The following is a 23,763-nucleotide window of genomic DNA, read 5'->3' as shown; positions in this document are numbered from 1 at the left end:
TACCCAGCTTTCCCAAAATGCAAAATGACTGACCTGCCTAGTCATGCACTGATAAATGCCCACCTCTCATATGGCAGCATAATTAGTCCCATTTGCAAGTCCTGAGCCTGGGAAAGCTGGGGCGTGAAGAGCCCTGCCTAGTTTGCCAGTGATCAATCCTCCACACTGCAGCATAGCTGGGCACATTTGCCTTCAGAGTCCTGGGAAAGCAGCTGGCTAACGTGCCACGCCAAGCTGTAATAGCGATCTGCTAAAAGCCATTTCTACTCACATCAATCCCCCCAAATTGTGGCACAACTGGGCCGATTTGCCTTTCAGGAGCCTGGCAAAGCTGGGTAACTTGCACAATGCAAGGGTACGTTCACGAGGTGCATTTTCTCTGGCTTTTTGCTGCGTTTGTGTCAAAAGGGCAGAATATATATGTTTTTCCACAGTTGCAAGACAAAACGCTGCAAACAAGTATGTAGCCGCCCACAGTAGCCGCCCACAGTAGCCCAAGGTAAAGTAAAAGAAAACAGCAAACATATAAAAGTCACCAATTGCAGGTGCAATCGTTGCCTTGGAGCTGCCCTGTTTCAGGTCCTTCAGCATTGGCCAGCTTACACACTCCATTGGAGTGAATGGAGACTAAGCCCCGCCCCCTTGGCCCAAAAAGAACGTCTCAGCAGTGAGGCCATGCTGGTGCACACTGCTCATAGCAGCAGGTCTCCAGCCGCACATGGAGGAGGCTGAGAGGAAGGAAAGGACTCCCTCTTGGTCTGCTAGATTTCAGGCAAACTGCTTGTTTCTGCAGCAGACTCATTTCTAGGGGACCTTTTTACAAGTGTAGTCATACATCTATTTGTTTTTTGTTTTGAATGTTTTTTTTAAATGTATTTTATTTTTCAGGTTTAGCTTCACTTTAAGGGATATAAAAGTGAAGAAAATGGAAAGGGGCTAGTGTTGAGCCCTGGAAAGAGGCGTGCTGTGAAGTAGAAGAGCAGTGAGTGAGAGGCCTGTCTCTGCCTACGGCCACACCACCCTGAATGCGCCCGATCTCGTCTGATCTCGGAAGCTAAGCAGGGTCAGGCCTGGTTAGTACTTGGATGGGAGACCGCCTGGGAATACCAGGTGCTGTAGGCTTTTTGCTTTTCCTCACTGCAACAAGCAATGGTCGCTGTCCTCAATGCCTTTTTCCCATTGACTTTTTCAACTGCACACTTGCTTCTTTTCCTGAGCTTTCTCTTTTGCGCTTTTGAATGCTCGCAAAATCCCTGTCCTCCTTATCAGCATGGTGGCCACCACCAGCATTACTGCTTTTAATACAAGGCTGAATTTCAATAGTAACAGCGCCCCTTGCAGGACTGGGGGCACTCAGTGTTAACCTGCAGGCTGACTGACATCGTCACGAAAGCAGCACACGTTTGCAGACAACGCAGCGTAGGAAAGGGAAGCGCGCTGAAAGCCGCTTCCAATCACTCACCACCACCAGCTCACCTCCTTCCCTAATTGTTTCCCGTACACCTGGCTCCATCCCACCTTCCTGGCCGAGCTTGCTCTCTCTTTCACACCCTCATTCCATTGTTAGCCTGTCGAAAAGCCTGCACTGAGGCTTTTTAAAAGACACCCGCTGCTCATCACTGCTGTGGCAGCTGTTTCATTAGTCAACAACACCTGTCGGCTGTATTCCCTCTGCCAGCCCTTGCGGTCGTCGCATTGGTCCTTCGGAAACAGCCGCCCCCTGTTGGGCCGGAGTGGTGCTATGCCGGTATCCATGGACTGAAAGTTTCTAGGCGTGCTGCGTTTTTCCATGCCCGGCTGGCAATGGCAACCGACGCTCGTCAAAGGGATGGAGGGCTCATGTGTGCGCACCCTGAGCTCCTAATGGCGTCTGCCACTGTGCCGCAGGTGAGCGTTACCTGCTGGCGAGTCTTTGGTGCACGCACCAATTTGGCCACGTGCCGGCCAGGGCCAGGCTGACTGGGCTTTGAACAAATGAGGGTGGTGGAGAAGAGGTCAGCTGCGTCTACCGGCCACACCACCCTGAATACGCCCGATCTCGTCCGATCTCGGAAGCAAAGCGGGGTCGGGCTCGGACAGTACTTGGATGGGAGACCTCCTGGGAATACCGGGTGCTGTAGACTGTATTTTTTTTCTCGGCTGTATCTTCCTGTTTTTGTCATTTCCATCCTTCCAGGATCTCCGGCTCTGGGCCCAGTGGCTGCCAACGGCCATACCACTAGGCGACCGCACCGGCCTACTATCTAGCTGCGTGCCCCAGCTAAAAGGCCTCACTGCCCCTGTAGCCTGACACATGTAAATGATAGAGTTAAAAGAGACCAGGCTTTCAGCAGATGCCCAGGGGATGGCTTGAGCCGACGGTCGGCCAACAGAAGTAATTTCTCTCTCTGCAGAGAAGTTTGTGCAACTGACCCTTTCAGTTGGTCAGCGCATGCAGCCCACTAGGTGACTCGAGTGTGAGGAAGGAGGAAAGGGGCTGACTTCCTGCTTTGGCCTTGAAAAACGACAGGCAGGAGACTTTGGCATGTGGGTGCCATGGGGCTGGCCAGGTGTGCCGCCTAGGTGTGCCACGCTGCTGACAGTTAATCGAGCGAAAAATCAAGCCAAAGGATAGAAGAAATAGGCCCAGTGTTCAGCACTGGCAAGAGCCAGACTGGAAAGTAGAAGAGCAGTGAATGAGAGACCTGTCTCCGCCTACGGCCACACCACCCTGAATGCGCCCGATCTCGTCTGATCTCGGAAGCTAAGCAGGGTCAGGCCTGGTTAGTACTTGGATGGGAGACCGCCTGGGAATACCAGGTGCTGTAGGCTTTTTGCTTTTCCTCGCTGCAACAAGCAATGGTCGCTGTCCTCAATGTCTTTTTCCCATTGACTTTTTTAGCCGCACACTTACCGCTTTTCATTTGCTTTCTCTCACTTGCCCTTTTCAATTCTTGCTTTTTATACAACCAATATTTCATCCATCACATTTGGGCCCAGAGGTTGCTACCCAGCTTTCCCAAAATGCAAAATGACTGACCTGCCTAGTCATGCACTGATAAATGCCCACCTCTCATATGGCAGCATAATTAGTCCCATTTGCAAGTCCTGAGCCTGGGAAAGCTGGGGCGTGAAGAGCCCTGCCTAGTTTGCCAGTGATCAATCCTCCACACTGCAGCATAGCTGGGCACATTTGCCTTCAGAGTCCTGGGAAAGCAGCTGGCTAACGTGCCACGCCAAGCTGTAATAGCGATCTGCTAAAAGCCATTTCTACTCACATCAATCCCCCCAAATTGTGGCACAACTGGGCCGATTTGCCTTTCAGGAGCCTGGCAAAGCTGGGTAACTTGCACAATGCAAGGGTACGTTCACGAGGTGCATTTTCTCTGGCTTTTTGCTGCGTTTGTGTCAAAAGGGCAGAATATATATGTTTTTCCACAGTTGCAAGACAAAACGCTGCAAACAAGTATGTAGCCGCCCACAGTAGCCGCCCACAGTAGCCCAAGGTAAAGTAAAAGAAAACAGCAAACATATAAAAGTCACCAATTGCAGGTGCAATCGTTGCCTTGGAGCTGCCCTGTTTCAGGTCCTTCAGCATTGGCCAGCTTACACACTCCATTGGAGTGAATGGAGACTAAGCCCCGCCCCCTTGGCCCAAAAAGAACGTCTCAGCAGTGAGGCCATGCTGGTGCACACTGCTCATAGCAGCAGGTCTCCAGCCGCACATGGAGGAGGCTGAGAGGAAGGAAAGGACTCCCTCTTGGTCTGCTAGATTTCAGGCAAACTGCTTGTTTCTGCAGCAGACTCATTTCTAGGGGACCTTTTTACAAGTGTAGTCATACATCTATTTGTTTTTTGTTTTGAATGTTTTTTTAAAATGTATTTTATTTTTCAGGTTTAGCTTCACTTTAAGGGATATAAAAGTGAAGAAAATGGAAAGGGGCTAGTGTTGAGCCCTGGAAAGAGGCGTGCTGTGAAGTAGAAGAGCAGTGAGTGAGAGGCCTGTCTCTGCCTACGGCCACACCACCCTGAATGCGCCCGATCTCGTCTGATCTCGGAAGCTAAGCAGGGTCAGGCCTGGTTAGTACTTGGATGGGAGACCGCCTGGGAATACCAGGTGCTGTAGGCTTTTTGCTTTTCCTCACTGCAACAAGCAATGGTCGCTGTCCTCAATGCCTTTTTCCCATTGACTTTTTCAACTGCACACTTGCTTCTTTTCCTGAGCTTTCTCTTTTGCGCTTTTGAATGCTCGCAAAATCCCTGTCCTCCTTATCAGCATGGTGGCCACCACCAGCATTACTGCTTTTAATACAAGGCTGAATTTCAATAGTAACAGCGCCCCTTGCAGGACTGGGGGCACTCAGTGTTAACCTGCAGGCTGACTGACATCGTCACGAAAGCAGCACACGTTTGCAGACAACGCAGCGTAGGAAAGGGAAGCGCGCTGAAAGCCGCTTCCAATCACTCACCACCACCAGCTCACCTCCTTCCCTAATTGTTTCCCGTACACCTGGCTCCATCCCACCTTCCTGGCCGAGCTTGCTCTCTCTTTCACACCCTCATTCCATTGTTAGCCTGTCGAAAAGCCTGCACTGAGGCTTTTTAAAAGACACCCGCTGCTCATCACTGCTGTGGCAGCTGTTTCATTAGTCAACAACACCTGTCGGCTGTATTCCCCCTGCCAGCCCTTGCGGTCGTCGCATTGGTCCTTCGGAAACAGCCGCCCCCTGTTGGGCCGGAGTGGTGCTATGCCGGTATCCATGGACTGAAAGTTTCTAGGCGTGCTGCGTTTTTCCATGCCCGGCTGGCAATGGCAACCGACGCTCGTCAAAGGGATGGAGGGCTCATGTGTGCGCACCCTGAGCTCCTAATGGCGTCTGCCACTGTGCCGCAGGTGAGCGTTACCTGCTGGCGAGTCTTTGGTGCACGCACCAATTTGGCCACGTGCCGGCCAGGGCCAGGCTGACTGGGCTTTGAACAAATGAGGGTGGTGGAGAAGAGGTCAGCTGCGTCTACCGGCCACACCACCCTGAATACGCCCGATCTCGTCCGATCTCGGAAGCAAAGCGGGGTCGGGCTCGGACAGTACTTGGATGGGAGACCTCCTGGGAATACCGGGTGCTGTAGACTGTATTTTTTTTCTCGGCTGTATCTTCCTGTTTTTGTCATTTCCATCCTTCCAGGATCTCCGGCTCTGGGCCCAGTGGCTGCCAACGGCCATACCACTAGGCGACCGCACCGGCCTACTATCTAGCTGCGTGCCCCAGCTAAAAGGCCTCACTGCCCCTGTAGCCTGACACATGTAAATGATAGAGTTAAAAGAGACCAGGCTTTCAGCAGATGCCCAGGGGATGGCTTGAGCCGACGGTCGGCCAACAGAAGTAATTTCTCTCTCTGCAGAGAAGTTTGTGCAACTGACCCTTTCAGTTGGTCAGCGCATGCAGCCCACTAGGTGACTCGAGTGTGAGGAAGGAGGAAAGGGGCTGACTTCCTGCTTTGGCCTTGAAAAACGACAGGCAGGAGACTTTGGCATGTGGGTGCCATGGGGCTGGCCAGGTGTGCCGCCTAGGTGTGCCACGCTGCTGACAGTTAATCGAGCGAAAAATCAAGCCAAAGGATAGAAGAAATAGGCCCAGTGTTCAGCACTGGCAAGAGCCAGACTGGAAAGTAGAAGAGCAGTGAATGAGAGGCCTGTCTCCGCCTACGGCCACACCACCCTGAATGCGCCCGATCTCGTCTGATCTTGGAAGCTAAGCAGGGTCAGGCCTGGTTAGTACTTGGATGGGAGACCGCCTGGGAATACCAGGTGCTGTAGGCTTTTTGCTTTTCCTCGCTGCAACAAGCAATGGTCGCTGTCCTCAATGTCTTTTTCCCATTGACTTTTTTAGCCGCACACTTACCGCTTTTCATTTGCTTTCTCTCACTTGCCCTTTTCAATTCTTGCTTTTTATACAACCAATATTTCATCCATCACATTTGGGCCCAGAGGTTGCTACCCAGCTTTCCCAAAATGCAAAATGACTGACCTGCCTAGTCATGCACTGATAAATGCCCACCTCTCATATGGCAGCATAATTAGTCCCATTTGCAAGTCCTGAGCCTGGGAAAGCTGGGGCGTGAAGAGCCCTGCCTAGTTTGCCAGTGATCAATCCTCCACACTGCAGCATAGCTGGGCACATTTGCCTTCAGAGTCCTGGGAAAGCAGCTGGCTAACGTGCCACGCCAAGCTGTAATAGCGATCTGCTAAAAGCCATTTCTACTCACATCAATCCCCCCAAATTGTGGCACAACTGGGCCGATTTGCCTTTCAGGAGCCTGGCAAAGCTGGGTAACTTGCACAATGCAAGGGTACGTTCACGAGGTGCATTTTCTCTGGCTTTTTGCTGCGTTTGTGTCAAAAGGGCAGAATATATATGTTTTTCCACAGTTGCAAGACAAAACGCTGCAAACAAGTATGTAGCCGCCCACAGTAGCCCAAGGTAAAGTAAAAGAAAACAGCAAACATATAAAAGTCACCCATTGCAGGTGCAATCGTTGCCTTGGAGCTGCCCTGTTTCAGGTCCTTCAGCATTGGCCAGCTTACACACTCCATTGGAGTGAATGGAGACTAAGCCCCGCCCCCTTGGCCCAAAAAGAACGTCTCAGCAGTGAGGCCATGCTGGTGCACACTGCTCATAGCAGCAGGTCTCCAGCCGCACATGGAGGAGGCTGAGAGGAAGGAAAGGACTCCCTCTTGGTCTGCTAGATTTCAGGCAAACTGCTTGTTTCTGCAGCAGACTCATTTCTAGGGGACCTTTTTACAAGTGTAGTCATACATCTATTTGTTTTTTGTTTTGAATGTTTTTTTTAAATGTATTTTATTTTTCAGGTTTAGCTTCACTTTAAGGGATATAAAAGTGAAGAAGATGGAAAGGGGCTAGTGTTGAGCCCTGGAAAGAGGCGTGCTGTGAAGTAGAAGAGCAGTGAGTGAGAGGCCTGTCTCTGCCTACGGCCACACCACCCTGAATGCGCCCGATCTCGTCTGATCTCGGAAGCTAAGCAGGGTCAGGCCTGGTTAGTACTTGGATGGGAGACCGCCTGGGAATACCAGGTGCTGTAGGCTTTTTGCTTTTCCTCACTGCAACAAGCAATGGTCGCTGTCCTCAATGCCTTTTTCCCATTGACTTTTTCAACTGCACACTTGCTTCTTTTCCTGAGCTTTCTCTTTTGCGCTTTTGAATGCTCGCAAAATCCCTGTCCTCCTTATCAGCATGGTGGCCACCACCAGCATTACTGCTTTTAATACGAGGCTGAATTTCAATAGTAACAGCGCCCCTTGCAGGACTGGGGGCACTCAGTGTTAACCTGCAGGCTGACTGACAGCGTCACGAATGCAGCACACGTTTGCAGACAACGCAGCGTAGGAAAGGGAAGCGCGCTGAAAGCCGCTTCCAATCATTCACCACCACCAGCTCACCTCCTTCCCTAATTGTTTCCCGTACACCTGGCTCCATCCCACCTTCCTGGCCGAGCTTGCTCTCTCTTTCACACCCTCATTCCATTGTTAGCCTGTCGAAAAGCCTGCACTGAGGCTTTTTAAAAGACACCCGCTGCTCAGCACTGCTGTGGCAGCTGTTTCATTAGTCAACAACACCTGTCGGCTGTATTCCCCCTGCGGTCGTCGCATTGGTCCTTCGGAAACAGCCGCCCCCTGTTGGGCCGGAGTGGTGCTATGCCGGTATCCATGGACTGAAAGTTTCTAGGCGTGCTGCGTTTTTCCATGCCCGGCTGGCAATGGCAACCGACGCTCGTCAAAGGGATGGAGGGCTCATGTGTGCGCACCCTGAGCTCCTAATGGCGTCTGCCACTGTGCCGCAGGTGAGCGTTACCTGCTGGCGAGTCTTTGGTGCACGCACCAATTTGGCCACGTGCCGGCCAGGGCCAGGCTGACTGGGCTTTGAACAAATGAGGGTGGTGGAGAAGAGGTCAGCTGCGTCTACCGGCCACACCACCCTGAATACGCCCGATCTCGTCCGATCTCGGAAGCAAAGCGGGGTCGGGCTCGGACAGTACTTGGATGGGAGACCTCCTGGGAATACCGGGTGCTGTAGACTGTATTTTTTTTCTCGGCTGTATCTTCCTGTTTTTGTCATTTCCATCCTTCCAGGATCTCCGGCTCTGGGCCCAGTGGCTGCCAACGGCCATACCACTAGGCGACCGCACCGGCCTGCTATCTAGCTGCGTGCCCCAGCTAAAAGGCCTCACTGCCCCTGTAGCCTGACACATGTAAATGATAGAGTTAAAAGAGACCAGGCTTTCAGCAGATGCCCAGGGGATGGCTTGAGCCGACGGTCGGCCAACAGAAGTAATTTCTCTCTCTGCAGAGAAGTTTGTGCAACTGACCCTTTCAGTTGGTCAGCGCATGCAGCCCACTAGGTGACTCGAGTGTGAGGAAGGAGGAAAGGGGCTGACTTCCTGCTTTGGCCTTGAAAAACGACAGGCAGGAGACTTTGGCATGTGGGTGCCATGGGGCTGGCCAGGTGTGCCGCCTAGGTGTGCCACGCTGCTGACAGTTAATCGAGCGAAAAATCAAGCCAAAGGATAGAAGAAATAGGCCCAGTGTTCAGCACTGGCAAGAGCCAGACTGGAAAGTAGAAGAGCAGTGAATGAGAGGCCTGTCTCCGCCTACGGCCACACCACCCTGAATGCGCCCGATCTCGTCTGATCTCGGAAGCTAAGCAGGGTCAGGCCTGGTTAGTACTTGGATGGGAGACCGCCTGGGAATACCAGGTGCTGTAGGCTTTTTGCTTTTCCTCGCTGCAACAAGCAATGGTCGCTGTCCTCAATGTCTTTTTCCCATTGACTTTTTTAGCCGCACACTTACCGCTTTTCATTTGCTTTCTCTCACTTGCCCTTTTCAATTCTTGCTTTTTATACAACCAATATTTCATCCATCACATTTGGGCCCAGAGGTTGCTACCCAGCTTTCCCAAAATGCAAAATGACTGACCTGCCTAGTCATGCACTGATAAATGCCCACCTCTCATATGGCAGCATAATTAGTCCCATTTGCAAGTCCTGAGCCTGGGAAAGCTGGGGCGTGAAGAGCCCTGCCTAGTTTGCCAGTGATCAATCCTCCACACTGCAGCATAGCTGGGCACATTTGCCTTCAGAGTCCTGGGAAAGCAGCTGGCTAACGTGCCACGCCAAGCTGTAATAGCGATCTGCTAAAAGCCATTTCTACTCACATCAATCCCCCCAAATTGTGGCACAACTGGGCCGATTTGCCTTTCAGGAGCCTGGCAAAGCTGGGTAACTTGCACAATGCAAGGGTACGTTCACGAGGTGCATTTTCTCTGGCTTTTTGCTGCGTTTGTGTCAAAAGGGCAGAATATATATGTTTTTCCACAGTTGCAAGACAAAACGCTGCAAACAAGTATGTAGCCGCCCACAGTAGCCGCCCACAGTAGCCCAAGGTAAAGTAAAAGAAAACAGCAAACATATAAAAGTCACCAATTGCAGGTGCAATCGTTGCCTTGGAGCTGCCCTGTTTCAGGTCCTTCAGCATTGGCCAGCTTACACACTCCATTGGAGTGAATGGAGACTAAGCCCCGCCCCCTTGGCCCAAAAAGAACGTCTCAGCAGTGAGGCCATGCTGGTGCACACTGCTCATAGCAGCAGGTCTCCAGCCGCACATGGAGGAGGCTGCAGCAGACTCATTTCTAGGGGACCTTTTTACAAGTGTAGTCATACATCTATTTGTTTTTTGTTTTGAATGTTTTTTTAAAATGTATTTTATTTTTCAGGTTTAGCTTCACTTTAAGGGATATAAAAGTGAAGAAAATGGAAAGGGGCTAGTGTTGAGCCCTGGAAAAAGGCGTGCTGTGAAGTAGAAGAGCAGTGAGTGAGAGGCCTGTCTCTGCCTACGGCCACACCACCCTGAATGCGTCTGATCTCGGAAGCTAAGCAGGGTCAGGCCTGGTTAGTACTTGGATGGGAGACCGCCTGGGAATACCAGGTGCTGTAGGCTTTTTGCTTTTCCTCACTGCAACAAGCAATGGTCGCTGTCCTCAATGCCTTTTTCCCATTGACTTTTTCAACTGCACACTTGCTTCTTTTCCTGAGCTTTCTCTTTTGCGCTTTTGAATGCTCGCAAAATCCCTGTCCTCCTTATCAGCATGGTGGCCACCACCAGCATTACTGCTTTTAATACGAGGCTGAATTTCAATAGTAACAGCGCCCCTTGCAGGACTGGGGGCACTCAGTGTTAACCTGCAGGCTGACTGACAGCGTCACGAATGCAGCACACGTTTGCAGACAACGCAGCGTAGGAAAGGGAAGCGCGCTGAAAGCCGCTTCCAATCATTCACCACCACCAGCTCACCTCCTTCCCTAATTGTTTCCCGTACACCTGGCTCCATCCCACCTTCCTGGCCGAGCTTGCTCTCTCTTTCACACCCTCATTCCATTGTTAGCCTGTCGAAAAGCCTGCACTGAGGCTTTTTAAAAGACACCCGCTGCTCAGCACTGCTGTGGCAGCTGTTTCATTAGTCAACAACACCTGTCGGCTGTATTCCCCCTGCGGTCGTCGCATTGGTCCTTCGGAAACAGCCGCCCCCTGTTGGGCCGGAGTGGTGCTATGCCGGTATCCATGGACTGAAAGTTTCTAGGCGTGCTGCGTTTTTCCATGCCCGGCTGGCAATGGCAACCGACGCTCGTCAAAGGGATGGAGGGCTCATGTGTGCGCACCCTGAGCTCCTAATGGCGTCTGCCACTGTGCCGCAGGTGAGCGTTACCTGCTGGCGAGTCTTTGGTGCACGCACCAATTTGGCCACGTGCCGGCCAGGGCCAGGCTGACTGGGCTTTGAACAAATGAGGGTGGTGGAGAAGAGGTCAGCTGCGTCTACCGGCCACACCACCCTGAATACGCCCGATCTCGTCCGATCTCGGAAGCAAAGCGGGGTCGGGCTCGGACAGTACTTGGATGGGAGACCTCCTGGGAATACCGGGTGCTGTAGACTGTATTTTTTTTCTCGGCTGTATCTTCCTGTTTTTGTCATTTCCATCCTTCCAGGATCTCCGGCTCTGGGCCCAGTGGCTGCCAACGGCCATACCACTAGGCGACCGCACCGGCCTGCTATCTAGCTGCGTGCCCCAGCTAAAAGGCCTCACTGCCCCTGTAGCCTGACACATGTAAATGATAGAGTTAAAAGAGACCAGGCTTTCAGCAGATGCCCAGGGGATGGCTTGAGCCGACGGTCGGCCAACAGAAGTAATTTCTCTCTCTGCAGAGAAGTTTGTGCAACTGACCCTTTCAGTTGGTCAGCGCATGCAGCCCACTAGGTGACTCGAGTGTGAGGAAGGAGGAAAGGGGCTGACTTCCTGCTTTGGCCTTGAAAAACGACAGGCAGGAGACTTTGGCATGTGGGTGCCATGGGGCTGGCCAGGTGTGCCGCCTAGGTGTGCCACGCTGCTGACAGTTAATCGAGCGAAAAATCAAGCCAAAGGATAGAAGAAATAGGCCCAGTGTTCAGCACTGGCAAGAGCCAGACTGGAAAGTAGAAGAGCAGTGAATGAGAGGCCTGTCTCCGCCTACGGCCACACCACCCTGAATGCGCCCGATCTCGTCTGATCTCGGAAGCTAAGCAGGGTCAGGCCTGGTTAGTACTTGGATGGGAGACCGCCTGGGAATACCAGGTGCTGTAGGCTTTTTGCTTTTCCTCGCTGCAACAAGCAATGGTCGCTGTCCTCAATGTCTTTTTCCCATTGACTTTTTTAGCCGCACACTTACCGCTTTTCATTTGCTTTCTCTCACTTGCCCTTTTCAATTCTTGCTTTTTATACAACCAATATTTCATCCATCACATTTGGGCCCAGAGGTTGCTACCCAGCTTTCCCAAAATGCAAAATGACTGACCTGCCTAGTCATGCACTGATAAATGCCCACCTCTCATATGGCAGCATAATTAGTCCCATTTGCAAGTCCTGAGCCTGGGAAAGCTGGGGCGTGAAGAGCCCTGCCTAGTTTGCCAGTGATCAATCCTCCACACTGCAGCATAGCTGGGCACATTTGCCTTCAGAGTCCTGGGAAAGCAGCTGGCTAACGTGCCACGCCAAGCTGTAATAGCGATCTGCTAAAAGCCATTTCTACTCACATCAATCCCCCCAAATTGTGGCACAACTGGGCCGATTTGCCTTTCAGGAGCCTGGCAAAGCTGGGTAACTTGCACAATGCAAGGGTACGTTCACGAGGTGCATTTTCTCTGGCTTTTTGCTGCGTTTGTGTCAAAAGGGCAGAATATATATGTTTTTCCACAGTTGCAAGACAAAACGCTGCAAACAAGTATGTAGCCGCCCACAGTAGCCGCCCACAGTAGCCCAAGGTAAAGTAAAAGAAAACAGCAAACATATAAAAGTCACCAATTGCAGGTGCAATCGTTGCCTTGGAGCTGCCCTGTTTCAGGTCCTTCAGCATTGGCCAGCTTACACACTCCATTGGAGTGAATGGAGACTAAGCCCCGCCCCCTTGGCCCAAAAAGAACGTCTCAGCAGTGAGGCCATGCTGGTGCACACTGCTCATAGCAGCAGGTCTCCAGCCGCACATGGAGGAGGCTGCAGCAGACTCATTTCTAGGGGACCTTTTTACAAGTGTAGTCATACATCTATTTGTTTTTTGTTTTGAATGTTTTTTTAAAATGTATTTTATTTTTCAGGTTTAGCTTCACTTTAAGGGATATAAAAGTGAAGAAAATGGAAAGGGGCTAGTGTTGAGCCCTGGAAAAAGGCGTGCTGTGAAGTAGAAGAGCAGTGAGTGAGAGGCCTGTCTCTGCCTACGGCCACACCACCCTGAATGCGTCTGATCTCGGAAGCTAAGCAGGGTCAGGCCTGGTTAGTACTTGGATGGGAGACCGCCTGGGAATACCAGGTGCTGTAGGCTTTTTGCTTTTCCTCACTGCAACAAGCAATGGTCGCTGTCCTCAATGCCTTTTTCCCATTGACTTTTTCAACTGCACACTTGCTTCTTTTCCTGAGCTTTCTCTTTTGCGCTTTTGAATGCTCGCAAAATCCCTGTCCTCCTTATCAGCATGGTGGCCACCACCAGCATTACTGCTTTTAATACAAGGCTGAATTTCAATAGTAACAGCGCCCCTTGCAGGACTGGGGGCACTCAGTGTTAACCTGCAGGCTGACTGACATCGTCACGAAAGCAGCACACGTTTGCAGACAACGCAGCGTAGGAAAGGGAAGCGCGCTGAAAGCCGCTTCCAATCACTCACCACCACCAGCTCACCTCCTTCCCTAATTGTTTCCCGTACACCTGGCTCCATCCCACCTTCCTGGCCGAGCTTGCTCTCTCTTTCACACCCTCATTCCATTGTTAGCCTGTCGAAAAGCCTGCACTGAGGCTTTTTAAAAGACACCCGCTGCTCAGCACTGCTGTGGCAGCTGTTTCATTAGTCAACAACACCTGTCGGCTGTATTCCCCCTGCCAGCCCTTGCGGTCGTCGCATTGGTCCTTCGGAAACAGCCGCCCCCTGTTGGGCCGGAGTGGTGCTATGCCGGTATCCATGGACTGAAAGTTTCTAGGCGTGCTGCGTTTTTCCATGCCCGGCTGGCAATGGCAACCGACGCTCGTCAAAGGGATGGAGGGCTCATGTGTGCGCACCCTGAGCTCCTAATGGCGTCTGCCACTGTGCCGCAGGTGAGCGTTACCTGCTGGCGAGTCTTTGGTGCACGCACCAATTTGGCCACGTGCCGGCCAGGGCCAGGCTGACTGGGCTTTGAACAAATGAGGGTGGTGGAGAAGAGGTCAGCTGCGTCTACCGGCCACACCACCCTGAATACGCCCGATCTCGTCCGATCTCGTCCGATCTCGGAAGCAAAGCGGGGTCGGGCTCGGACAGTACTTGGATGGGAGACCTCCTGGGAATACCGGGTGCTGTAGACTGTATTTTTTTTCTCGGCTGTATCTTCCTGTTTTTGTCATTTCCATCCTTCCAGGATCTCCGGCTCTGGGCCCAGTGGCTGCCAACGGCCATACCACTAGGCGACCGCACCGGCCTACTATCTAGCTGCGTGCCCCAGCTAAAAGGCCTCACTGCCCCTGTAGCCTGACACATGTAAATGATAGAGTTAAAAGAGACCAGGCTTTCAGCAGATGCCCAGGGGATGGCTTGAGCCGACGGTCGGCCAACAGAAGTAATTTCTCTCTCTGCAGAGAAGTTTGTGCAACTGACCCTTTCAGTTGGTCAGCGCATGCAGCCCACTAGGTGACTCGAGTGTGAGGAAGGAGGAAAGGGGCTGACTTCCTGCTTTGGCCTTGAAAAACGACAGGCAGGAGACTTTGGCATGTGGGTGCCATGGGGCTGGCCAGGTGTGCCGCCTAGGTGTGCCACGCTGCTGACAGTTAATCGAGCGAAAAATCAAGCCAAAGGATAGAAGAAATAGGCCCAGTGTTCAGCACTGGCAAGAGCCAGACTGGAAAGTAGAAGAGCAGTGAATGAGAGGCCTGTCTCCGCCTACGGCCACACCACCCTGAATGCGCCCGATCTCGTCTGATCTCGTCTGATCTCGGAAGCTAAGCAGGGTCAGGCCTGGTTAGTACTTGGATGGGAGACCGCCTGGGAATACCAGGTGCTGTAGGCTTTTTGCTTTTCCTCGCTGCAACAAGCAATGGTCGCTGTCCTCAATGTCTTTTTCCCATTGACTTTTTTAGCCGCACACTTACCGCTTTTCATTTGCTTTCTCTCACTTGCCCTTTTCAATTCTTGCTTTTTATACAACCAATATTTCATCCATCACATTTGGGCCCAGAGGTTGCTACCCAGCTTTCCCAAAATGCAAAATGACTGACCTGCCTAGTCATGCACTGATAAATGCCCACCTCTCATATGGCAGCATAATTAGTCCCATTTGCAAGTCCTGAGCCTGGGAAAGCTGGGGCGTGAAGAGCCCTGCCTAGTTTGCCAGTGATCAATCCTCCACACTGCAGCATAGCTGGGCACATTTGCCTTCAGAGTCCTGGGAAAGCAGCTGGCTAACGTGCCACGCCAAGCTGTAATAGCGATCTGCTAAAAGCCATTTCTACTCACATCAATCCCCCCAAATTGTGGCACAACTGGGCCGATTTGCCTTTCAGGAGCCTGGCAAAGCTGGGTAACTTGCACAATGCAAGGGTACGTTCACGAGGTGCATTTTCTCTGGCTTTTTGCTGCGTTTGTGTCAAAAGGGCAGAATATATATGTTTTTCCACAGTTGCAAGACAAAACGCTGCAAACAAGTATGTAGCCGCCCACAGTAGCCGCCCACAGTAGCCCAAGGTAAAGTAAAAGAAAACAGCAAACATATAAAAGTCACCAATTGCAGGTGCAATCGTTGCCTTGGAGCTGCCCTGTTTCAGGTCCTTCAGCATTGGCCAGCTTACACACTCCATTGGAGTGAATGGAGACTAAGCCCCGCCCCCTTGGCCCAAAAAGAACGTCTCAGCAGTGAGGCCATGCTGGTGCACACTGCTCATAGCAGCAGGTCTCCAGCCGCACATGGAGGAGGCTGAGAGGAAGGAAAGGACTCCCTCTTGGTCTGCTAGATTTCAGGCAAACTGCTTGTTTCTGCAGCAGACTCATTTCTAGGGGACCTTTTTACAAGTGTAGTCATTCATCTATTTGTTTTTTGTTTTGAATGTTTTTTTAAAATGTATTTTATTTTTCAGGTTTAGCTTCACTTTAAGGGATATAAAAGTGAAGAAAATGGAAAGGGGCTAGTGTTGAGCCCTGGAAAGAGGCGTGCTGTGAAGTAGAAGAGCAGTGAGTGAGAGGCCTGTCTCTGCCTACGGCCACACCACCCTGAATGCGCCCGATCTCGTCTGATCTCGGAAGCTAAGCAGGGTCAGGCCTGGTTAGTACTTGGATGGGAGACCGCCTGGGAATACCAGGTGCTGTAGGCTTTTTGCTTTTCCTCACTGCAACAAGCAATGGTCGCTGTCCTCAATGCCTTTTTCCCATTGACTTTTTCAACTGCACACTTGCTTCTTTTCCTGAGCTTTCTCTTTTGCGCTTTTGAATGCTCGCAAAATCCCTGTCCTCCTTATCAGCATGGTGGCCACCACCAGCATTACTGCTTTTAATACAAGGCTGAATTTCAATAGTAACAGCGCCCCTTGCAGGACTGGGGGCACTCAGTGTTAACCTGCAGGCTGACTGACATCGTCACGAAAGCAGCACACGTTTGCAGACAACGCAGCGTAGGAAAGGGAAGCGCGCTGAAAGCCGCTTCCAATCACTCACCACCACCAGCTCACCTCCTTCCCTAATTGTTTCCCGTACACCTGGCTCCATCCCACCTTCCTGGCCGAGCTTGCTCTCTCTTTCACACCCTCATTCCATTGTTAGCCTGTCGAAAAGCCTGCACTGAGGCTTTTTAAAAGACACCCGCTGCTCAGCACTGCTGTGGCAGCTGTTACATTAGTCAACAACACCTGTCGGCTGTATTCCCCCTGCCAGCCCTTGCGGTCGTCGCATTGGTCCTTCGGAAACAGCCGCCCCCTGTTGGGCCGGAGTGGTGCTATGCCGGTATCCATGGACTGAAAGTTTCTAGGCGTGCTGCGTTTTTCCATGCCCGGCTGGCAATGGCAACCGACGCTCGTCAAAGGGATGGAGGGCTCATGTGTGCGCACCCTGAGCTCCTAATGGCGTCTGCCACTGTGCCGCAGGTGAGCGTTACCTGCTGGCGAGTCTTTGGTGCACGCACCAATTTGGCCACGTGCCGGCCGGGTCCAGGCTGACTGGGCTTTGAACAAATGAGGGTGGTGGAGAAGAGGTCAGCTGCGTCTACCGGCCACACCACCCTGAATACGCCCGATCTCGTCCGATCTCGGAAGCAAAGCGGGGTCGGGCTCGGACAGTACTTGGATGGGAGACCTCCTGGGAATACCGGGTGCTGTAGACTGTATTTTTTTTCTCGGCTGTATCTTCCTGTTTTTGTCATTTCCATCCTTCCAGGATCTCCGGCTCTGGGCCCAGTGGCTGCCAACGGCCATACCACTAGGCGACCGCACCGGCCTACTATCTAGCTGCGTGCCCCAGCTAAAAGGCCTCACTGCCCCTGTAGCCTGACACATGTAAATGATAGAGTTAAAAGAGACCAGGCTTTCAGCAGATGCCCAGGGGATGGCTTGAGCCGACGGTCGGCCAACAGAAGTAATTTCTCTCTCTGCAGAGAAGTTTGTGCAACTGACCCTTTCAGTTGGTCAGCGCATGCAGCCCACTAGGTGACTCGAGTGTGAGGAAGGAGGAAAGGGGCTGACTTCCTGCTTTGGCCTTGAAAAACGACAGGCAGGAGACTTTGGCATGTGGGTGCCATGGGGCTGGCCAGGTGTGCCGCCTAGGTGTGCCACGCTGCTGACAGTTAATCGAGCGAAAAATCAAGCCAAAGGATAGAAGAAATAGGCCCAGTGTTCAGCACTGGCAAGAGCCAGACTGGAAAGTAGAAGAGGAGTGAATGAGAGGCCTGTCTCCGCCTACGGCCACACCACCCTGAATGCGCCCGATCTCGTCTGATCTTGGAAGCTAAGCAGGGTCAGGCCTGGTTAGTACTTGGATGGGAGACCGCCTGGGAATACCAGGTGCTGTAGGCTTTTTGCTTTTCCTCGCTGCAACAAGCAATGGTCGCTGTCCTCAATGTCTTTTTCCCATTGACTTTTTTAGCCGCACACTTACCGCTTTTCATTTGCTTTCTCTCACTTGCCCTTTTCAATTCTTGCTTTTTATACAACCAATATTTCATCCATCACATTTGGGCCCAGAGGTTGCTACCCAGCTTTCCCAAAATGCAAAATGACTGACCTGCCTAGTCATGCACTGATAAATGCCCACCTCTCATATGGCAGCATAATTAGTCCCATTTGCAAGTCCTGAGCCTGGGAAAGCTGGGGCGTGAAGAGCCCTGCCTAGTTTGCCAGTGATCAATCCTCCACACTGCAGCATAGCTGGGCACATTTGCCTTCAGAGTCCTGGGAAAGCAGCTGGCTAACGTGCCACGCCAAGCTGTAATAGCGATCTGCTAAAAGCCATTTCTACTCACATCAATCCCCCCAAATTGTGGCACAACTGGGCCGATTTGCCTTTCAGGAGCCTGGCAAAGCTGGGTAACTTGCACAATGCAAGGGTACGTTCACGAGGTGCATTTTCTCTGGCTTTTTGCTGCGTTTGTGTCAAAAGGGCAGAATATATATGTTTTTCCACAGTTGCAAGACAAAACGCTGCAAACAAGTATGTAGCCGCCCACAGTAGCCCAAGGTAAAGTAAAAGAAAACAGCAAACATATAAAAGTCACCCATTGCAGGTGCAATCGTTGCCTTGGAGCTGCCCTGTTTCAGGTCCTTCAGCATTGGCCAGCTTACACACTCCATTGGAGTGAATGGAGACTAAGCCCCGCCCCCTTGGCCCAAAAAGAACGTCTCAGCAGTGAGGCCATGCTGGTGCACACTGCTCATAGCAGCAGGTCTCCAGCCGCACATGGAGGAGGCTGAGAGGAAGGAAAGGACTCCCTCTTGGTCTGCTAGATGTCAGGCAAACTGCTTGTTTCTGCAGCAGACTCATTTCTAGGGGACCTTTTTACAAGTGTAGTCATACATCTATTTGTTTTTTGTTTTGAATGTTTTTTTTAAATGTATTTTATTTTTCAGGTTTAGCTTCACTTTAAGAGATATAAAAGTGAAGAAAATGGAAAGGGGCTAGTGTTGAGCCCTGGAAAGAGGCGTGCTGTGAAGTAGAAGAGCAGTGAGTGAGAGGCCTTTCTCTGCCTACGGCCACACCACCCTGAATGCGCCCGATCTCGTCTGATCTCGGAAGCTAAGCAGCGTCAGGCCTGGTTAGTACTTGGATGGGAGACCGCCTGGGAATACCAGGTGCTTTTTGCTTTTCCTCACTGCAACAAGCAATGGTCGCTGTCCTCAATGCCTTTTTCCCATTGACTTTTTCAACTGCACACTTGCTTCTTTTCCTGAGCTTTCTCTTTTGCGCTTTTGAATGCTCGCAAAATCCCTGTCCTCCTTATCAGCATGGTGGCCACCACCAGCATTACTGCTTTTAATACGAGGCTGAATTTCAATAGTAACAGCGCCCCTTGCAGGACTGGGGGCACTCAGTGTTAACCTGCAGGCTGACTGACAGCGTCACGAATGCAGCACACGTTTGCAGACAACGCAGCGTAGGAAAGGGAAGCGCGCTGAAAGCCGCTTCCAATCATTCACCACCACCAGCTCACCTCCTTCCCTAATTGTTTCCCGTACACCTGGCTCCATCCCACCTTCCTGGCCGAGCTTGCTCTCTCTTTCACACCCTCATTCCATTGTTAGCCTGTCGAAAAGCCTGCACTGAGGCTTTTTAAAAGACACCCGCTGCTCATCACTGCTGTGGCAGCTGTTTCATTAGTCAACAACACCTGTCGGCTGTATTCCCTCTGCCAGCCCTTGCGGTCGTCGCATTGGTCCTTCGGAAACAGCCGCCCCCTGTTGGGCCGGAGTGGTGCTATGCCGGTATCCATGGACTGAAAGTTTCTAGGCGTGCTGCGTTTTTCCATGCCCGGCTGGCAATGGCAACCGACGCTCGTCAAAGGGATGGAGGGCTCATGTGTGCGCACCCTGAGCTCCTAATGGCGTCTGCCACTGTGCCGCAGGTGAGCGTTACCTGCTGGCGAGTCTTTGGTGCACGCACCAATTTGGCCACGTGCCGGCCGGGTCCAGGCTGACTGGGCTTTGAACAAATGAGGGTGGTGGAGAAGAGGTCAGCTGCGTCTACCGGCCACACCACCCTGAATACGCCCGATCTCGTCCGATCTCGGAAGCAAAGCGGGGTCGGGCTCGGACAGTACTTGGATGGGAGACCTCCTGGGAATACCGGGTGCTGTAGACTGTATTTTTTTTCTCGGCTGTATCTTCCTGTTTTTGTCATTTCCATCCTTCCAGGATCTCCGGCTCTGGGCCCAGTGGCTGCCAACGGCCATACCACTAGGCGACCGCACCGGCCTACTATCTAGCTGCGTGCCCCAGCTAAAAGGCCTCACTGCCCCTGTAGCCTGACACATGTAAATGATAGAGTTAAAAGAGACCAGGCTTTCAGCAGATGCCCAGGGGATGGCTTGAGCCGACGGTCGGCCAACAGAAGTAATTTCTCTCTCTGCAGAGAAGTTTGTGCAACTGACCCTTTCAGTTGGTCAGCGCATGCAGCCCACTAGGTGACTCGAGTGTGAGGAAGGAGGAAAGGGGCTGACTTCCTGCTTTGGCCTTGAAAAACGACAGGCAGGAGACTTTGGCATGTGGGTGCCATGGGGCTGGCCAGGTGTGCCGCCTAGGTGTGCCACGCTGCTGACAGTTAATCGAGCGAAAAATCAAGCCAAAGGGTAGAAGAAATAGGCCCAGTGTTCAGCACTGGCAAGAGCCAGACTGGAAAGTAGAAGAGGAGTGAATGAGAGGCCTGTCTCCGCCTACGGCCACACCACCCTGAATGCGCCCGATCTCGTCTGATCTTGGAAGCTAAGCAGGGTCAGGCCTGGTTAGTACTTGGATGGGAGACCGCCTGGGAATACCAGGTGCTGTAGGCTTTTTGCTTTTCCTCGCTGCAACAAGCAATGGTCGCTGTCCTCAATGTCTTTTTCCCATTGACTTTTTTAGCCGCACACTTACCGCTTTTCATTTGCTTTCTCTCACTTGCCCTTTTCAATTCTTGCTTTTTATACAACCAATATTTCATCCATCACATTTGGGCCCAGAGGTTGCTACCCAGCTTTCCCAAAATGCAAAATGACTGACCTGCCTAGTCATGCACTGATAAATGCCCACCTCTCATATGGCAGCATAATTAGTCCCATTTGCAAGTCCTGAGCCTGGGAAAGCTGGGGCGTGAAGAGCCCTGCCTAGTTTGCCAGTGATCAATCCTCCACACTGCAGCATAGCTGGGCACATTTGCCTTCAGAGTCCTGGGAAAGCAGCTGGCTAACGTGCCACGCCAAGCTGTAATAGCGATCTGCTAAAAGCCATTTCTACTCACATCAATCCCCCCAAATTGTGGCACAACTGGGCCGATTTGCCTTTCAGGAGCCTGGCAAAGCTGGGTAACTTGCACAATGCAAGGGTACGTTCACGAGGTGCATTTTCTCTGGCTTTTTGCTGCGTTTGTGTCAAAAGGGCAGAATATATATGTTTTTCCACAGTTGCAAGACAAAACGCTGCAAACAAGTATGTAGCCGCCCACAGTAGCCCAAGGTAAAGTAAAAGAAAACAGCAAACATATAAAAGTCACCCATTGCAGGTGCAATCGTTGCCTTGGAGCTGCCCTGTTTCAGGTCCTTCAGCATTGGCCAGCTTACACACTCCATTGGAGTGAATGGAGACTAAGCCCCGCCCCCTTGGCCCAAAAAGAACGTCTCAGCAGTGAGGCCATGCTGGTGCACACTGCTCATAGCAGCAGGTCTCCAGCCGCACATGGAGGAGGCTGAGAGGAAGGAAAGGACTCCCTCTTGGTCTGCTAGATGTCAGGCAAACTGCTTGTTTCTGCAGCAGACTCATTTCTAGGGGACCTTTTTACAAGTGTAGTCATACATCTATTTGTTTTTTGTTTTGAATGTTTTTTTTAAATGTATTTTATTTTTCAGGTTTAGCTTCACTTTAAGAGATATAAAAGTGAAGAAAATGGAAAGGGGCTAGTGTTGAGCCCTGGAAAGAGGCGTGCTGTGAAGTAGAAGAGCAGTGAGTGAGAGGCCTGTCTCTGCCTACGGCCACACCACCCTGAATGCGCCCAATCTCGTCTGATCTCGGAAGCTAAGCAGCGTCAGGCCTGGTTAGTACTTGGATGGGAGACCGCCTGGGAATACCAGGTGCTTTTTGCTTTTCCTCACTGCAACAAGCAATGGTCGCTGTCCTCAATGCCTTTTTCCCATTGACTTTTTCAACTGCACACTTGCTTCTTTTCCTGAGCTTTCTCTTTTGCGCTTTTGAATGCTCGCAAAATCCCTGTCCTCCTTATCAGCATGGTGGCCACCACCAGCATTACTGCTTTTAATACAAGGCTGAATTTCAATAGTAACAGCGCCCCTTGCAGGACTGGGGGCACTCAGTGTTAACCTGCAGGCTGACTGACATCGTCACGAAAGCAGCACACGTTTGCAGACAACGCAGCGTAGGAAAGGGAAGCGCGCTGAAAGCCGCTTCCAATCACTCACCACCACCAGCTCACCTCCTTCCCTAATTGTTTCCCGTACACCTGGCTCCATCCCACCTTCCTGGCCGAGCTTGCTCTCTCTTTCACACCCTCATTCCATTGTTAGCCTGTCGAAAAGCCTGCACTGAGGCTTTTTAAAAGACACCCGCTGCTCAGCACTGCTGTGGCAGCTGTTTCATTAGTCAACAACACCTGTCGGCTGTATTCCCCCTGCCAGCCCTTGCGGTCGTCGCATTGGTCCTTCGGAAACAGCCGCCCCCTGTTGGGCCGGAGTGGTGCTATGCCGGTATCCATGGACTGAAAGTTTCTAGGCGTGCTGCGTTTTTCCATGCCCGGCTGGCAATGGCAACCGACGCTCGTCAAAGGGATGGAGGGCTCATGTGTGCGCACCCTGAGCTCCTAATGGCGTCTGCCACTGTGCCGCAGGTGAGCGTTACCTGCTGGCGAGTCTTTGGTGCACGCACCAATTTGGCCACGTGCCGGCCGGGTCCAGGCTGACTGGGCTTTGAACAAATGAGGGTGGTGGAGAAGAGGTCAGCTGCGTCTACCGGCCACACCACCCTGAATACGCCCGATCTCGTCCGATCTCGGAAGCAAAGCGGGGTCGGGCTCGGACAGTACTTGGATGGGAGACCTCCTGGGAATACCGGGTGCTGTAGACTGTATTTTTTTTCTCGGCTGTATCTTCCTGTTTTTGTCATTTCCATCCTTCCAGGATCTCCGGCTCTGGGCCCAGTGGCTGCCAACGGCCATACCACTAGGCGACCGCACCGGCCTACTATCTAGCTGCGTGCCCCAGCTAAAAGGCCTCACTGCCCCTGTAGCCTGACACATGTAAATGATAGAGTTAAAAGAGACCAGGCTTTCAGCAGATGCCCAGGGGATGGCTTGAGCCGACGGTCGGCCAACAGAAGTAATTTCTCTCTCTGCAGAGAAGTTTGTGCAACTGACCCTTTCAGTTGGTCAGCGCATGCAGCCCACTAGGTGACTCGAGTGTGAGGAAGGAGGAAAGGGGCTGACTTCCTGCTTTGGCCTTGAAAAACGACAGGCAGGAGACTTTGGCATGTGGGTGCCATGGGGCTGGCCAGGTGTGCCGCCTAGGTGTGCCACGCTGCTGACAGTTAATCGAGCGAAAAATCAAGCCAAAGGATAGAAGAAATAGGCCCAGTGTTCAGCACTGGCAAGAGCCAGACTGGAAAGTAGAAGAGGAGTGAATGAGAGGCCTGTCTCCGCCTACGGCCACACCACCCTGAATGCGCCCGATCTCGTCTGATCTTGGAAGCTAAGCAGGGTCAGGCCTGGTTAGTACTTGGATGGGAGACCGCCTGGGAATACCAGGTGCTGTAGGCTTTTTGCTTTTCCTCGCTGCAACAAGCAATGGTCGCTGTCCTCAATGTCTTTTTCCCATTGACTTTTTTAGCCGCACACTTACCGCTTTTCATTTGCTTTCTCTCACTTGCCCTTTTCAATTCTTGCTTTTTATACAACCAATATTTCATCCATCACATTTGGGCCCAGAGGTTGCTACCCAGCTTTCCCAAAATGCAAAATGACTGACCTGCCTAGTCATGCACTGATAAATGCCCACCTC

General features: G+C 51.9%; 18 non-coding genes and 6 pseudogenes across 18 annotated transcripts; all 24 read left to right on the top strand.

The window, feature by feature from the left end:
- Positions 1-1,003: 1,003 nt before the first annotated feature.
- Positions 1,004-1,122, top strand: LOC142653738 (5S ribosomal RNA). Its single transcript, XR_012848650.1, has one exon. It is a non-coding gene; the product is annotated as a 5S ribosomal RNA (ribosomal RNA).
- An 881-nt stretch (positions 1,123-2,003) lies between these two features.
- Positions 2,004-2,123, top strand: LOC142655031 (5S ribosomal RNA). The gene has a single exon (XR_012849357.1). It is a non-coding gene; the product is annotated as a 5S ribosomal RNA (ribosomal RNA).
- Positions 2,124-2,692: 569 nt separating this feature from the next.
- On the top strand, positions 2,693-2,811 carry LOC142653727 (5S ribosomal RNA). Its single transcript, XR_012848644.1, has one exon. It is a non-coding gene; the product is annotated as a 5S ribosomal RNA (ribosomal RNA).
- A 1,178-nt stretch (positions 2,812-3,989) lies between these two features.
- Positions 3,990-4,108, top strand: LOC142653716 (5S ribosomal RNA). Its single transcript, XR_012848633.1, has one exon. It is a non-coding gene; the product is annotated as a 5S ribosomal RNA (ribosomal RNA).
- An 881-nt stretch (positions 4,109-4,989) lies between these two features.
- On the top strand, positions 4,990-5,109 carry LOC142655030 (5S ribosomal RNA). The gene has a single exon (XR_012849356.1). It is a non-coding gene; the product is annotated as a 5S ribosomal RNA (ribosomal RNA).
- A 569-nt stretch (positions 5,110-5,678) lies between these two features.
- On the top strand, positions 5,679-5,797 carry LOC142654842 (5S ribosomal RNA). The gene has a single exon (XR_012849177.1). It is a non-coding gene; the product is annotated as a 5S ribosomal RNA (ribosomal RNA).
- A 1,165-nt stretch (positions 5,798-6,962) lies between these two features.
- Positions 6,963-7,081, top strand: LOC142653705 (5S ribosomal RNA). Its single transcript, XR_012848625.1, has one exon. It is a non-coding gene; the product is annotated as a 5S ribosomal RNA (ribosomal RNA).
- An 871-nt stretch (positions 7,082-7,952) lies between these two features.
- Positions 7,953-8,072, top strand: LOC142655028 (5S ribosomal RNA). Its single transcript, XR_012849354.1, has one exon. It is a non-coding gene; the product is annotated as a 5S ribosomal RNA (ribosomal RNA).
- Positions 8,073-8,641: 569 nt separating this feature from the next.
- On the top strand, positions 8,642-8,760 carry LOC142653693 (5S ribosomal RNA). Its single transcript, XR_012848614.1, has one exon. It is a non-coding gene; the product is annotated as a 5S ribosomal RNA (ribosomal RNA).
- A 1,119-nt stretch (positions 8,761-9,879) lies between these two features.
- On the top strand, positions 9,880-9,988 carry LOC142655098 (5S ribosomal RNA; annotated as a pseudogene).
- Positions 9,989-10,859: 871 nt separating this feature from the next.
- LOC142655027 (5S ribosomal RNA) lies at positions 10,860-10,979 on the top strand. Its single transcript, XR_012849353.1, has one exon. It is a non-coding gene; the product is annotated as a 5S ribosomal RNA (ribosomal RNA).
- Positions 10,980-11,548: 569 nt separating this feature from the next.
- Positions 11,549-11,667, top strand: LOC142653681 (5S ribosomal RNA). The gene has a single exon (XR_012848603.1). It is a non-coding gene; the product is annotated as a 5S ribosomal RNA (ribosomal RNA).
- A 1,119-nt stretch (positions 11,668-12,786) lies between these two features.
- LOC142655096 (5S ribosomal RNA) lies at positions 12,787-12,895 on the top strand (annotated as a pseudogene).
- Positions 12,896-13,776: 881 nt separating this feature from the next.
- Positions 13,777-13,906, top strand: LOC142655080 (5S ribosomal RNA; annotated as a pseudogene).
- Positions 13,907-14,475: 569 nt separating this feature from the next.
- LOC142654896 (5S ribosomal RNA) lies at positions 14,476-14,604 on the top strand (annotated as a pseudogene).
- A 1,178-nt stretch (positions 14,605-15,782) lies between these two features.
- On the top strand, positions 15,783-15,901 carry LOC142653669 (5S ribosomal RNA). The gene has a single exon (XR_012848592.1). It is a non-coding gene; the product is annotated as a 5S ribosomal RNA (ribosomal RNA).
- Positions 15,902-16,782: 881 nt separating this feature from the next.
- LOC142655026 (5S ribosomal RNA) lies at positions 16,783-16,902 on the top strand. The gene has a single exon (XR_012849352.1). It is a non-coding gene; the product is annotated as a 5S ribosomal RNA (ribosomal RNA).
- A 569-nt stretch (positions 16,903-17,471) lies between these two features.
- LOC142654841 (5S ribosomal RNA) lies at positions 17,472-17,590 on the top strand. The gene has a single exon (XR_012849176.1). It is a non-coding gene; the product is annotated as a 5S ribosomal RNA (ribosomal RNA).
- Positions 17,591-18,755: 1,165 nt separating this feature from the next.
- Positions 18,756-18,874, top strand: LOC142655077 (5S ribosomal RNA; annotated as a pseudogene).
- An 874-nt stretch (positions 18,875-19,748) lies between these two features.
- Positions 19,749-19,868, top strand: LOC142655025 (5S ribosomal RNA). Its single transcript, XR_012849351.1, has one exon. It is a non-coding gene; the product is annotated as a 5S ribosomal RNA (ribosomal RNA).
- A 569-nt stretch (positions 19,869-20,437) lies between these two features.
- On the top strand, positions 20,438-20,556 carry LOC142654840 (5S ribosomal RNA). The gene has a single exon (XR_012849175.1). It is a non-coding gene; the product is annotated as a 5S ribosomal RNA (ribosomal RNA).
- Positions 20,557-21,721: 1,165 nt separating this feature from the next.
- LOC142655092 (5S ribosomal RNA) lies at positions 21,722-21,840 on the top strand (annotated as a pseudogene).
- An 874-nt stretch (positions 21,841-22,714) lies between these two features.
- LOC142655024 (5S ribosomal RNA) lies at positions 22,715-22,834 on the top strand. The gene has a single exon (XR_012849350.1). It is a non-coding gene; the product is annotated as a 5S ribosomal RNA (ribosomal RNA).
- A 569-nt stretch (positions 22,835-23,403) lies between these two features.
- On the top strand, positions 23,404-23,522 carry LOC142654839 (5S ribosomal RNA). Its single transcript, XR_012849174.1, has one exon. It is a non-coding gene; the product is annotated as a 5S ribosomal RNA (ribosomal RNA).
- Positions 23,523-23,763: the final 241 nt, after the last annotated feature.

Source organism: Rhinoderma darwinii, chromosome 5 (assembly GCF_050947455.1).
Source record: "Rhinoderma darwinii isolate aRhiDar2 chromosome 5, aRhiDar2.hap1, whole genome shotgun sequence".
Taxonomy (NCBI): Eukaryota; Metazoa; Chordata; class Amphibia; order Anura; family Rhinodermatidae; genus Rhinoderma; species Rhinoderma darwinii.
Note: the sequence above shows the minus strand (reverse complement) of the source record. Positions and strands in the feature narration are given on the sequence as shown.